The 13,070-nt window shown below is 37.2% G+C and overlaps 1 protein-coding gene and 1 pseudogene across 3 annotated transcripts in view; one reads left to right on the forward strand and one right to left on the reverse strand.

The window, feature by feature from the left end:
• The window catches only part of PAPPA2 (pappalysin 2), a 280,840-nt gene that overhangs the window by 220,502 nt on the left and 47,268 nt on the right, over positions 1 to 13,070 (reverse strand). The window lies entirely within an intron of this gene.
• LOC116560106 lies at positions 50 to 1,040 on the forward strand (annotated as a pseudogene). The gene has a single exon (XR_004272788.1). The product of XR_004272788.1 is annotated as a protein tyrosine phosphatase type IVA 1 pseudogene (transcript).

Here is a 13,070-nt window from a genome sequence, read left to right on the forward strand (position 1 = left end):
TATTTCATAAACCTACTGAATGTTTTTTAACTAAATTAATACGACTCGAATGAACCACTCGGCTCCTGTGGAAGTCACATACAAGAACATGAGATTTCTTATTACATGTAATCCAACCAATGTGACGTGAAACAAATTTATAGAGGAACTTCAGAAGTATGGAGTTACCACAAGAGTGAAGCAACTTATGGCACTAGTCTTACGGAGAAAGAAGGTATCCATGTTTTTGACTGGCCTTTTGATGATGGTGCACCACCATCCAACCAGATTGTTAATAACTGACTGGTTAAGTTTTGTAAAAATTAAGTTTTGTGAAGAACCCGGTTTTTGTATTGCTGTTCATTGCATTTCAGGCCTTAGGGTAGCTCTAGTACTTGTTGCCCTAGCATTAATTGAAGGTGGAATGAAAGATGAAGATGCAGCATAATTCACAAGACAAAAGTGGCATGGAGCTTTTAACAGCAAGCAACTTTTGTATTTGGAGAAGTATCACCCGAAAATGTGGCTGCGCTTCAAAGAGTCCAACAGTCATAGAAACAACTGCTGCATTCAATAAAACTGGGGCGTCTAATGCTACTGGAAGTGAAACTTGAGATAGGACCCAATTTGTTATACATATTAGCCAACATGTTGGCTTATGAGTATGTCTAATGAAGCTTCCATAGGAGTATTGAAAGGCAGTTTTATCAGGTCACAAGATAGACAGATTTGGCAACCTTTGTGTTTGGGTTACATTCAACCTATTTGGACACTTGGCAAAAGATTCTTACTGTCAACATATAAAATGTGCTTGTCATTTGTACCAGTTGACCTTTCCCAAAATCAGGCAGTATTGAGTTATGACTTGTTTTAATCTATTCCCACACCAAGAATCTTATGAATACACAGAAATTTAGTAAGATTAGGTGCCAAAATACCCAGCACAATACTTGCAAACTTTTAGTACCATACAGAACTAAAATCCTAGGAACTAGGAATACTCTAGACCTTATGTGGTTTATTCCTTCAATCACTTCAAACATTGAATATAGGGTGGCCAGGTGTGGTGGCTTACGCCTGTAATCCCAGCATTTTGGGAGGCTGAGGCGGGTGGATCATGAGATCATGAGTTCGAGACCAGCCTAACCAACATGGTGAAACCCACCTCTACTAAAAATACAAAAATTAGTTGGGTGTGGTGGCACATGCCTGTAATTCCAGCTACTCAGGAGGCTGCGGCAGGAGAATCATTTGAATCCGGAAGGCAAAGGTTGCAGTGAGCCAAGATCATGCCACTGCACTCCCGCCTGAGTGACAGAGTGAGACTCTGTCTCAAAAAAACAAAGGAAAAAAGGTAGGGCCCACATGGTTATTTGCCTTGGTCACTTTGTTACCTCTGACTACATTCATACCAGTATATATCAGGTTTGCTTAACCACTGATTTTTTTAAATCAAGTTTTACAGTGATTATTTGATATGTTTCTATAAATCTTACTTTGTGCTGTTATAAAAAACCTCCATTTTGAAAATCTACATTGTACAGAAGCACATGTCTTCAACGTGTCTAGACCAAAAAAAAAAAGCATTACAATTAATTTAATGTTTGCACTCTGAGGTGCAACTTAAGAGGGAGAGGCTGAGAAAAGAATGGAAGAGGGCTGTTAATTATTTTTAGCAAAATGTTGCCTTTGTCTTATGCAGAACATGTAGAATATACTCTTTAATTTAGTAAAAAATTTTTTAAGGTAGAGATACTTGGTTATTCTAATCACAAACTTACTGAAATTCTTGTGATTTTTTTCCATACTTATCAGAAGTTGTTTACCAACTTATTTTTGTTTGAAAGTGTGATTTTCTTTCCTTCTCTTCCCAACCTCTCTTGCAAAAAAAGGAGTGAGTTTCTGCTAATGAATTGAGCAGACATCTAATATTATATGCCTTTTGAGTTGTATAACTTAATATTTGGATGCTTGATAATTTATTTTATTATGTAATTAATAAAATGGTGATGTGTATTAATGTTAGTTCAACCATGTATTTATACTTTCTGGGGATATGTGGTTACAGTTCTGTGGGAGAAATAATTTGACAGTGTTCACCAGCTTGTAAAAACTTAGTGTGGCAGCTTAAACATCTAAACAAATAATGAAATGCAAAAAAAGAAAAAAAAGAACTTGTCCATGTAACCAAAAACCACCTGTTCCCCAACAACTGTTGAAATAATGGACCAAATCATTAAAACTCATACCTGAAACCCTGCTTAGTCACAATATGAAGTTTCTAGATATCTGAGAAGGCCCTTGCATGAAAACTGACAAGGAGAAAATTAAGGAAAAAACATGATCTCCAATAGTTTGCTTAGTTCCTAGCCAACTTTTCAGGTTTTCATACGTAATAACTGCGATCATTCAATAGGCTTCAAGCAAGGATGACTTAACTCCAGATCCTGCTACAAGACAGTACATGGCCCAATTAAGCTAGCTTCCATATCTCTAGAAAAATGACTAAGTTAGACCCTCCATGTGGCAATAGATGGGTCAATCTGATCTCCATTTGACACTTAGTAAAGACTGGTAAATCAAGAAGCAAGTTCAAATTGAAGAAAAGAAAAACAAAGTGCCTCCTCTCATTCCCATCTTTCCCCTCACTATCCGACTGCTTTATCTCCCTTGCCCTCCCAGCCTGGCTAGTGGGTTGGGTTAGTAGCTTACTCATTCTTCAAAGCGGAACACTGCCTACTCTAGAAAAAGGATATGGCTTTCTCAGCCCACTCATCATTGGAGTTTTTTCCTTATTTCCCAGCCTCTCCTGTGGCAATTGCAATGAAACATGGGTGTATGGCTCTTTGTTCTCTTTAAGTTGGGACTTGCAGGCTGCAAGAAGAGATGCTGTTTGGTCACCAAGCCTGCAGGCTCTCTGGGGGCCCCACCATGGACAACCCTGAGAGAGCCCATTCTAACTTCCTGGAAGTCACATTACCCAAAAATTTGACAGGCAGCTCTGGGCTTTACTCTTATTCTAAACTTTCTTCATGCCCTCTTCACATCTGATCATGCTCCTTATTTTTCTCCTTCCCCAGCATCATCTACTCTATTAATGATGATGGAAAAAAAAAACTGTGATAAACCTATGGCCACAGAGGCAAGGGAGTCTACTAAGAAATAAATCTATGATTTCAAACTTCTCCTTCTGATCCTCAAAAGATAGTTTTGAGGCTATGGAGTTAAGTGGAAGCATGAAATGAAATGAAGAAACAGAGGCATAGACTTAGACACAGTGTCCTCTGCTTCTTGCCTAATGCCTTGGGTAGCTGAGTACAGTGCAGTGGGGAAACAGACAAGAGTCAGATGACTGCTCTTTGGATTATCTAATCCAATAACCAACTGGCTCTGTAATTTAGAGAAACCTCATCATAAAATAAAATAAAATAATTGAACTAGATAGGCCCCAAGGTCCAGCAGTTATGTTCTGACTCTGAGTGGGCTCATTATGTCTTTCAGAATTCACCTTGGTTGCACCTCCTTAGAGGTTTGCAGCAGCTGGTTTTGAAGTTGCTTTTTTTCCACAATGACTTGTGAAAGAAGGAAACGGAGTTAGACTTACAAGTTTCCTTCACATTTCAGTGCTTGAAGATTGACTGGAAAGAGGCTACTGTAAATGATCTCCACTCCCCTCAAGTTTCTGCCCTGCCTGCCAGCAATCTTCTCCCTTCCAAGAGACTACTGCCTTCTTCTTCATCAAGATGATCAAGGCTACCAGGAAAACCTTCCTCTAATCTCTGCCTGCATGCCAACAACTCATAAATCTGCATCTACCCTTCACTCCTTCCTTCCAGTCTCAGAGAAACGTGTGTCCTTTCTTCAGTTTGTGTCTGCCACTAGTGCGTGGATTCTGACTCCCTTCCTCCCTGACCTACAGAAAAAGGGCTACTCTCTTGATTCCTCTTCTTTAAAATTGTCCTGGAATAAAATTATTCCAACCCTTCTAGAAAAGGTCATAGAGGATATAAAGTGGCGCTTTTCTTGTGCTTACGAGTAGAATCAAAACTGATTCTTTTTAAGATGATATTGGATTTTTACATATTGTTCAGGACATTGTTCATTATACTACATAGCTTCCTCTATATGTGGTCCCGAGGAGAAATTTCTGTTCAGTACGATTACCTATGGCAGTTGTTCTCTTGAACAGCTGTTTGCTTACATCTTGTAAACAGAGTAAACAATGTAACTTATCCTACCTCCCTGTTTGTATTGATTCTGGGAAGCTCAGAACTAAATTGGTGGCGTCACTCCAGCAGTCTAATACATGGGCAATCACTTTGTATTGAATCACTGAATCACTTTGTATTGAATCACCAAATTTGCCACTGCTTTAGTCTTTTCTTTTTTCTTTCTTTTTTTCTTGAGCTAGGGTCTCACTCTGTCACCCAGGCTGGAGTAAAGAGGAGCAATCTTAGCTCACTGCAACCTCTGCCTCCCAGTTCATGTGATTCTCATGCCTCAGCCACTCAAGTAGCTAGGATTATAGGCATGTGCCACCACACCCAGCTACGTTTTAGATTTTTAGTAGAGGCAGAGTTTCACTACATTGGCCAAGCTGGTCTTGAACTCCTGGCCTCATGTGATCTGCCCACATCATCCTTCCAAAATGCTGGGATTAAAGGCATGAGTCACCACACCTGGCAAGTCTTTTCTTATGCCTCCTCATTCTCCCATTTTAAATTCATATTATTTTAAATTGTTGTTTTATATGGACATAGAAAATCCAACTGAAGTCCTACCTGAAAAAAGGTACGCTGTAACTAGCACCTAAACAGATTAATAGATACTTCTTTCAGAGATTTTTATTTAGAAATATGTATCAAAATATATAAGGATTTCTCTAGACATGGAATAAAATTCAGATGAGTTAAAGAATGAATGGATACATGAATAGAATAAATGAAAGAAAGTAAAACTATGAAAGGCATTGGAATAAGCCTTAGAAAAAGATTATTGGATTTGAGTTTTATTATAATATTGGCCACAATAAAGTCTTGAAGTAAGATAAGCCACTCAAATTTATCTCATAAAGATGCTCTAATAGCTCCCCAAGAATGCTATAGGTAGGAGAGGTTATTACTGCATAGGACATCTTCATCACATTCTTTATCAAAGCTACTTGTGGTGGACTAGGCTACTAATAGAAGGAAAAAAATGTGATTTTATCAATTTACCGACTAAGGAGCTATGATCATGCAGAAAGGTACAGAAATGACAGAATTAGGGATGATGACTTTTCCCATTATATTAAAATCTATGGAAAAGGGATAGAACAAACTATTGAACAGAATAGTTACATAGAATTATAAGCATCTAGTAAAAGTATTAGGTGCCCCATGAAGTTAGTCTGGATAATTGTCATTTTAATATTGGACTGTGAATGCCCTATAATGTTACCTTATTTTCACTGTTAATGGCTAGGTCATTGAACAAATGGCAGTTATTATTATGGTTATTATCCTAAATCTTCTTATAGAAGCCAGGTGCCAATTCTCTGTGACATTATGCCCCTGTATAATATACTCTCTCTTCTGGTCTCACTACCCATCTTTCAAGAACAGCCTCAAATCCCATTCCCTCCCAGATTGAGTCCTTCTAGTCAGAAAACACTAAACTTATAAATGGTTCTTAGAACGATGATTTTGATGACAGTGGGCAGAGTTAATTTTAAGTTAACATGGAGGGAGCCTGGAAGTAGAAAGACAAGTTGGTTAGTTATCATAAAAATTCAGACTTAGGGGGCTAATGATAATTAAAGATAGCACTTGGCTTTATTCTACTCAGTATTGCAATTATATGCACACACATCTGTATCTCCCACCTGACCTCTGAGGACAAAAATCATACCCCTAGTGTCTCCTATGTCTAAATCATAGTAGATACTCAATAAATGTTTATTATAAACTGAATGAGTAAATGAATAAATAGAGTGAGATGCAAAAAAGTCCATTGCGACTCTTTTAAAATTCTTTTCTATTGGCTCCTCAATAAAGCAGAGGAAAGTGAAAACCTATATTAGAAAGAGAACAGGGCCATTTTACCATCTTAATCATCACCACTCTCCCTCAGACCTTGGATGTGCTCCAGGTTGTTGATGTTCCTCATAAAACCTGCTGCCCAGAACTGTGCACAGATTCCAGACAAAATCTGGCCAGGACCGTGTCTAGCGGAAGCATCTCCTTCAGCAATCTGCACACTTTCTGCTTTTTAACAAAGCCCAAGATCGTTGGCATATTTTTAATGGCCACATCACACTTTCACTTCACATGAAGCTTATAGCCACCCGATACCCATGATTATTTTCCCACTGAATGTTGCAAACATAGGTCTCCACCAGCTTGGTTTATACATTTTTTATATCCTAAATGCTAAGTTCATTCCTATAAATCCTGCCTCCTCCCTCACATAACCTTGTAGCATTAGTTCAGCAGGCAATTCCAAGTACCTACTGGGTACTGAGCACAGCTAGGAGGCATAGGCATTCCTGAACAATAAGTCTTCCTGAAAGCAGAATACTGTAGAGAGGACATACTCACTGTACTCAGCTTTATGATTTTACACTCAAATAGGAAAGAGGCCTCTGAGGGGAGATAGGGCACAGATGCCCTGTGGGGCAGGGTGATTCATGTCTCATGCTTTCTGCCTCATGATGAATCCTTATTACTATATAAGGTATGATCCTGCCCTTGTAAAATTCTTTGCTGAGATGATTACCTTTTTCACATCTCCTCTTCAATCACCTTAAGATCTTGAGAATATCCACCATCTCTTCAAACTCACCACTGAATCCAATGCAATGTCTAGCCAAACACTTCCTCTTATGAAATATCTTTAAGTCACAAGGCACTTTCAACAAGCAGTATCTCATGTGAATTTCACAATATCCCTCTGAGGTAGACAGAGGAGTTAGTCACTTCTTTACATATGCTCCACAAATACCACTCTACCACTATGGCCCTCTGCTGACCAAGCCCTGGAAGCTTCACAGCTCATTGGGACTAAAGTTAAAATCCATACAATGGCCTCATGGACTCTATATAACCTCTCTTCCAACTACTCTCTGCCTAACTCATTCAGTCCTGCCATGCCAGCTCCTTCCTCTTTCCTCGGACTGGAATAAACCTGGATTCCATGTGGTTCACTCCCTTGCTTCCTTCAGATATCTGCTCAAATATCATCTCTTCAGTAAGGCTCTCTATGGATACACTTTACTCTACTTCCACAGCAAGTACTCTGTTTCCCCTATTCTGATCAATTTCTTTCTCTAGCACTTACCACTGTTTGGCGTATGATGTACACACTTGTGTATTCATTGCCTGTCTTACAGTTCACAGACTGTAAGCTCCATAAGAGAAGAAAAATTTCTTTTCACTGCAGTATACCACATGGCACTACAATGCCTAAAACTGCCTGGCCTAGAATGGTACTAAATTAACATTTGTTGAATATGCATGAATGAGTATGAATGAGAAAATAATTATGTGACTAGACTGGAGCAAAAACTATAATTCTTCTCATTTCTAGTTTCCTATTTCTTTTCACTGTGCTCAAATAATTTTCCTAATCATTTACAACCTACTACCCTTTTCTATCTAAATTACTATAGAAACTTACTAACACATCTTCCTGCCTCTAGTCTCCCTAGTTCATAACATTGATTCTGGATACTGCCTCCAGATTAGTTTTCTGAATAATTACTCAAATATTCAATATTCAATGGCTTAAGACTTCTGTTTCCAGTATAAAGAGTTTAGAAGCCCTGATCATCCCTCCACTGAAAACAACTAAAATCAGTGAATAATATACAAAAATAAATTTTAAATGCATTGTAAAGCTGGACAGAAATTAAAGAATATCATCAGACTCCACATACAATGTAAAAAGAGGAATCCAGAAAATAAACATTTTCTGAAGCCATTGACTTATTTGAGGGCTCTCCCTATTTCTAATGCCCAGGAACTTATTTGACAGCCTTTTGAGAATCTTGGATACAAAACAAAATGTAGGACTTATCAAGATAGGGTGTTTGATAAGAAAGCCAACACAAAGCTGGAATTCCCAAGGACTGCACTGTCTATAAAACAAAGTACCAAAAATGGTAAAAATTAAAAAGCCCACTTTATCAAGAGGTACAGCAAGAAAACCTGTATTCTTTGGCCTTGACTAAACATATAGGGGGGAAACCTTCCCTGAGAATTGTAACTACAAGCCAAATATCACAGATTTGCATCTCAAATCCATAAGATGGTATGGTCTAAAAAAAATTCATGCCAATAATATATTTTAAAGTGGTTTCTTATTGGTAGTATCCTAAGTGATTGCCAGATGTAATAAAGCATATATTTAATTCAGACTGGAAAGAAATTGTTTTAGAAAGAAAGATAAAGTCTTTTTTAGGGAACATGGGTTCACAATCAAAAATCATAAAGAACACATGAAGAAACGAAACACTGTGAGGAAGAGCAAGAAGTAACACTAAGTAACAGAATCAGTGCAGCTAATGTAAAATATTTTTAAATGCTTAATGTTTTTAACTTTTTCTTTTGAAATAAATTGTAGATTCACATGCACTTGTAAGAAATATTACAGAGTAATCTTGTATACACTTTACCTGATTTCCTTCAATGGTGACATCTTGAAACACTATAATACAATATCACAACCAGGATACTGACATTGATGCAATCCATTAATCTTGTTCAAATTTCCAGTTTCACTCATACTTGTTTGTGGGTGCTTTTATTATTTGTGTAAGTTAATGTAGCCACCACTTCAACATGTTTTGAAAAATTAAAAAAAGCATATTCAAAGTATGAATTAACAACAAAAATCAATAAAAGTGGCTAGGCAAATGTGACAAAGAATACAACTGATGGAGATTAAAAGTATACTAATAAAAATTATAAATTTATTGGTGAGTTATAAAAGCCACTTAGCCAAACCTCCCTGGGCAATAAATACAAAAACAGTTATTCAAATGCAGCACAGGACAGCAGAGATGTGGAAAACCTGAAGAGACATTAGAGCACTTGGAGAACAGACTGAGAGGTAGTAATACATATTTAAAAGAAAGTCCAATCAACTGAAAGTCCAATCCATCAGTGGATGACTGGATTAAGACATGTGATATATACACACAATGGAATAATAGCCATAAAAAGGAATGAAATCTATCATTTGCAGCAACACAAATGAAGCTGAAGGTCATATATTAAGTGAAATAACTCAGGCACAGAAAGTCAAATGTTGCATGTTGTTACTCTTATGTGGGAGTTGAAAAATTTGACCTCACAAAGAGAGTAGAATGATAGACACTAGAGGCCAGAAAGTGTGGGTAGGTGGAAGTAGGTATGAAGGAGGTAGGTTAACAGGTACAAATATACAATTAGATAAAAGCTTTAAGTTCTATTGTTCAACAGCAGAGTAGAGTAGAGTGACTACAGTTAACAACAATACATTGCATATTTTAAAGCAGCTGGGAAAGAGCAACTTGAATTGTTCTCAACACATAGAAATGATAAATACAGTGATGAATATCTCAAAAATCCTGACTTAATCATTACACATTCTACACATGTAAAAAAAATGACATGCACCCAATCAATATGTAAAATGTTATGTATCAATAAAAATAAATATAAAACTAATAAAAATAAAGATAAAACATATATATATCTGTTAAAACAGACACATACATATCCATATATCATTTATGGCTCCTAATTGCTTATAGTTCAAATCCCTTAGCCCAACATCTAAGGACTGTTGTCCAGTATTACTTTTCCAATTTTCTTTCTCACTCTTCTCTAAGAAATTTTCCTCCTTTCAAGGAGTGGCCTTAACATGTTTGCACATCTGTATTTTGGTTCACATAATTGACTTTGCCTAACAAACTCTTCCTTCTACTCTCTGCTGTACATATTTTAAGAAAATCACCTCTTCTAAAAGTCTTTCCTAATCCCTGAGCTCGTAGTAGTTTTCCTTTCCTTCCCCTCATTCTTCAAGAACGTATTCTCTGAAATAATCATTACATAATTAAAATCAATAAACATTTAGTTTTTATCCACTATTAGCTAAACGTTTTGCTGGTGTGTAAGACTGATACTTAACACACAATCTAGAATGGCAGTTGGAAACACGGGCTCTGAAGTTGGAGTTTAACTCCTGCCTGCTACTGCATATTGATAGTTATTTGACTATCTAAATTTAAGTATAAAATGCACATAATCGAAATATGTTTTTTTTTGGAGCTATGGTGAGCATTAAATAAAATAATCTATGCAAAATGTTTGTTTTGTTGGTATAATTATATAAATTGTGTGTGTGCATAAAATTATATATAAGATTTTATGTTATATATCTTATATATAATTTTACTATGAACATAAAATCTTATATATAATTTTACTATGATTATATAATATATAATTACTATTATATAATTTACTATTATATAATTATATATAAGATTTTACATATAAAATCTTATATATAATTTTACTATGAACCAGGTACTTTACTTGAATATCCTGGCATACTTGGGTTCAAAATCTAAATCATGTAATTCCAAGACTAACATTAACATTAAAATTCTGTGGGAGTTACATTACCAAGAATACTAAGGTCTAAGGTCTAAAGAAAAGGACATTCCCAGAAATTAAACATGTCAGAAGCTTCATCCTCAAGAAGTAAAGATGAAAAGCCACCTCATTCTACTTTGAGTAGAGCTGGCATCAGCTTAGAGAGGGTTGTGGACCTGGAGCCCCGAGGAGCCCTCTGGCTAGCCTGGTCTTTTGGCCACAGCTTCTTAAATCCAAGGCTGGGCCGGCGTGGTGGCTTACCCCTGTAATCCCAGCACTATGGGAGGCCGAGGCAGGTGGATCACGAGGTCAAGAGATCGAGACCATCCTGGTCAACATGGTGAAACCCCATCTCTACTAAAAATACCAAAAATTGGCTGGTCATGGTGGCGTGTGCCTGTAATCCCAGCTACTCAGGAGGCTGGGGCAGGAGAATTGCCTGAACCAGGAGGCGGAGGTTGCGGTGAGCCGAGATCGGGCCATTGCACTCCAGCCTGGATAACGAGTGAAACTCCGTCTCAAAAAAAAAAAAAAAAAAAAGAATCCAAGGCTGGCCAGAAACCTATGACTTCTTAACTAATATGTAAAGATGAGTTAGGCCAGTTTACATTGACTGTCTTCAGAATTTGAACCAAGATACTGTGAGAGACTGTGGCACTAGCAATAGGATATATATCTGAAGGGAAAAATCTCAATGAGACATATAAGGAGCCACAGCAACCTGAAGCAATGTTTTAAATCAATACTATAAGGGGAGCAGAAACTATGAGTAACCTAGCAAAGTGTTAACAAGAAATGAATGGTAAGAATGAACTAGGAAGTAGAGAAATATGTAGGCTTTGAGAGAGATGGAGTTCCTGACTGCCACAGTGTCTGCAACTCTCTAGCTCCACTTCCAGCCCATATGTAATTTTACAATAAATCCATTTTCTGCAGTTAATGTGAGCAGGTTCCTGCTCCTTACAATTGCAAAATCCTAACTCTAATGCTTGATAAGGATCTTGCCTAATCTGTAACATCACGTCCAAGAGATCTGCCTGTCAGGAGTGTCCTGTACTCCTTTTTTGGAGTCTGGTCTTTCTCTCAGTCACTGACTCCCTAGGTAAAGAGGATTCATGTTGTTAATACTTCCTGGCTATTGTAGTTATTTTTATGCTCATCAAAATTTACTCCATGTTTCAGGCTTTTGGGGGCCCAGCTACTCAAATAACAAGTTAATGAAGAAAACGGCTTAAAGCCATTCCCTCCTTAGCTAACATGTTCACACTTCCATGAGCATCCTCAGTTAGTTTACTTACTTCTGAATGGTGCAATGCTACCACAGTGATGAGACCCATAGAAAAGCTTACTAGAGTGTAGATTCTGAATACTGTTCTTTTTCCATACATAGTAGTATACTCTGCCTATACATTTTTACCCGACTAAAACCCTTGCCCTATATTTCATTTCCCCATGTCATTGGTTTTCCATTTACATAGATTTATATTTATATACCTTAATTCAGTTTTTAAATATCACATGTGTATCAAGAACTATGAACAAAGAAACTAAAGTCTTGTGCAACAGACAGACAAGAATGAGAAGTTACAGTAAGGTATGCTAAAGATGTATTTAAGCAGGGGTTGGCAATTTTTTTCATAAAGGGCCAGATAGTAAATATTTTAGGCTTTGTGGGGCACATGGTCTTTGTTTTAACTGCACAACTCTGCCACATGAAAGTAGCCATAGACAATATGTAAACAAGTAAGTGCAACTGTATTCCAAAATAATTTTATTTACAAAAACACGTGGTAGCCCAGATTTGGTCCATGGTTCATAGTTTGCCAACCACTGTACTAGACTAAGAACATTCCTTTCTTTAACAATTATTTATTGAATGCTTAGTCTGTTCCTGTTCCTATTCTAGGTGCTAGAGTATTATAGTCACCCAAACATATAAAAACCCCCTCCCTGGTAGAATTTCCTTTCTAGTAGAGAAGATGAATATTAAGCAAAATAAACAAAATAGAATGTTTGTGATAAATTCTAAAAAGAAAAATAAAGCAGGGCAAGAAACCATAGAGCCAAGGGAGTATGTATGGTGTTACATGAGGTCTCCAGGGGCAGTCTCACCCAGAAAGTTACTTTGAAAAAAGACCAGAAGAAAGTGGGATAGTTAGCCATGAAGAAATCTGGAGGAAGAATATTCCAGAAAAGTGAAAAGTCACTAAAAATGTCATGCAATAGGAGTATGTCTGGCAAATCAGAAGTCCAGTGTGGCTGGAGTGCAATAAGGAGCATGGTAAAAGGTGAGGCCATAGAAATGACTGATGCTATATGACCCTATAAATCAGTCATGCTGTTGGCTTTGACCCTGAATAAGCTGGTAAGCTGCTGGAGAATTACAGGGAGAGGAATGACTTGATCTGAGTTATATCCTAATAGAATTACTCTGATTGCTATGTTAAAAGTAGACTTGGGCAACAGTGC

This window comes from Sapajus apella, unplaced genomic scaffold (genome assembly GCF_009761245.1).
Source record: "Sapajus apella isolate SASKATOON/1434 unplaced genomic scaffold, GSC_monkey_1.0 scaffold25, whole genome shotgun sequence".
NCBI classification, from domain to species: Eukaryota; Metazoa; Chordata; class Mammalia; order Primates; family Cebidae; genus Sapajus; species Sapajus apella.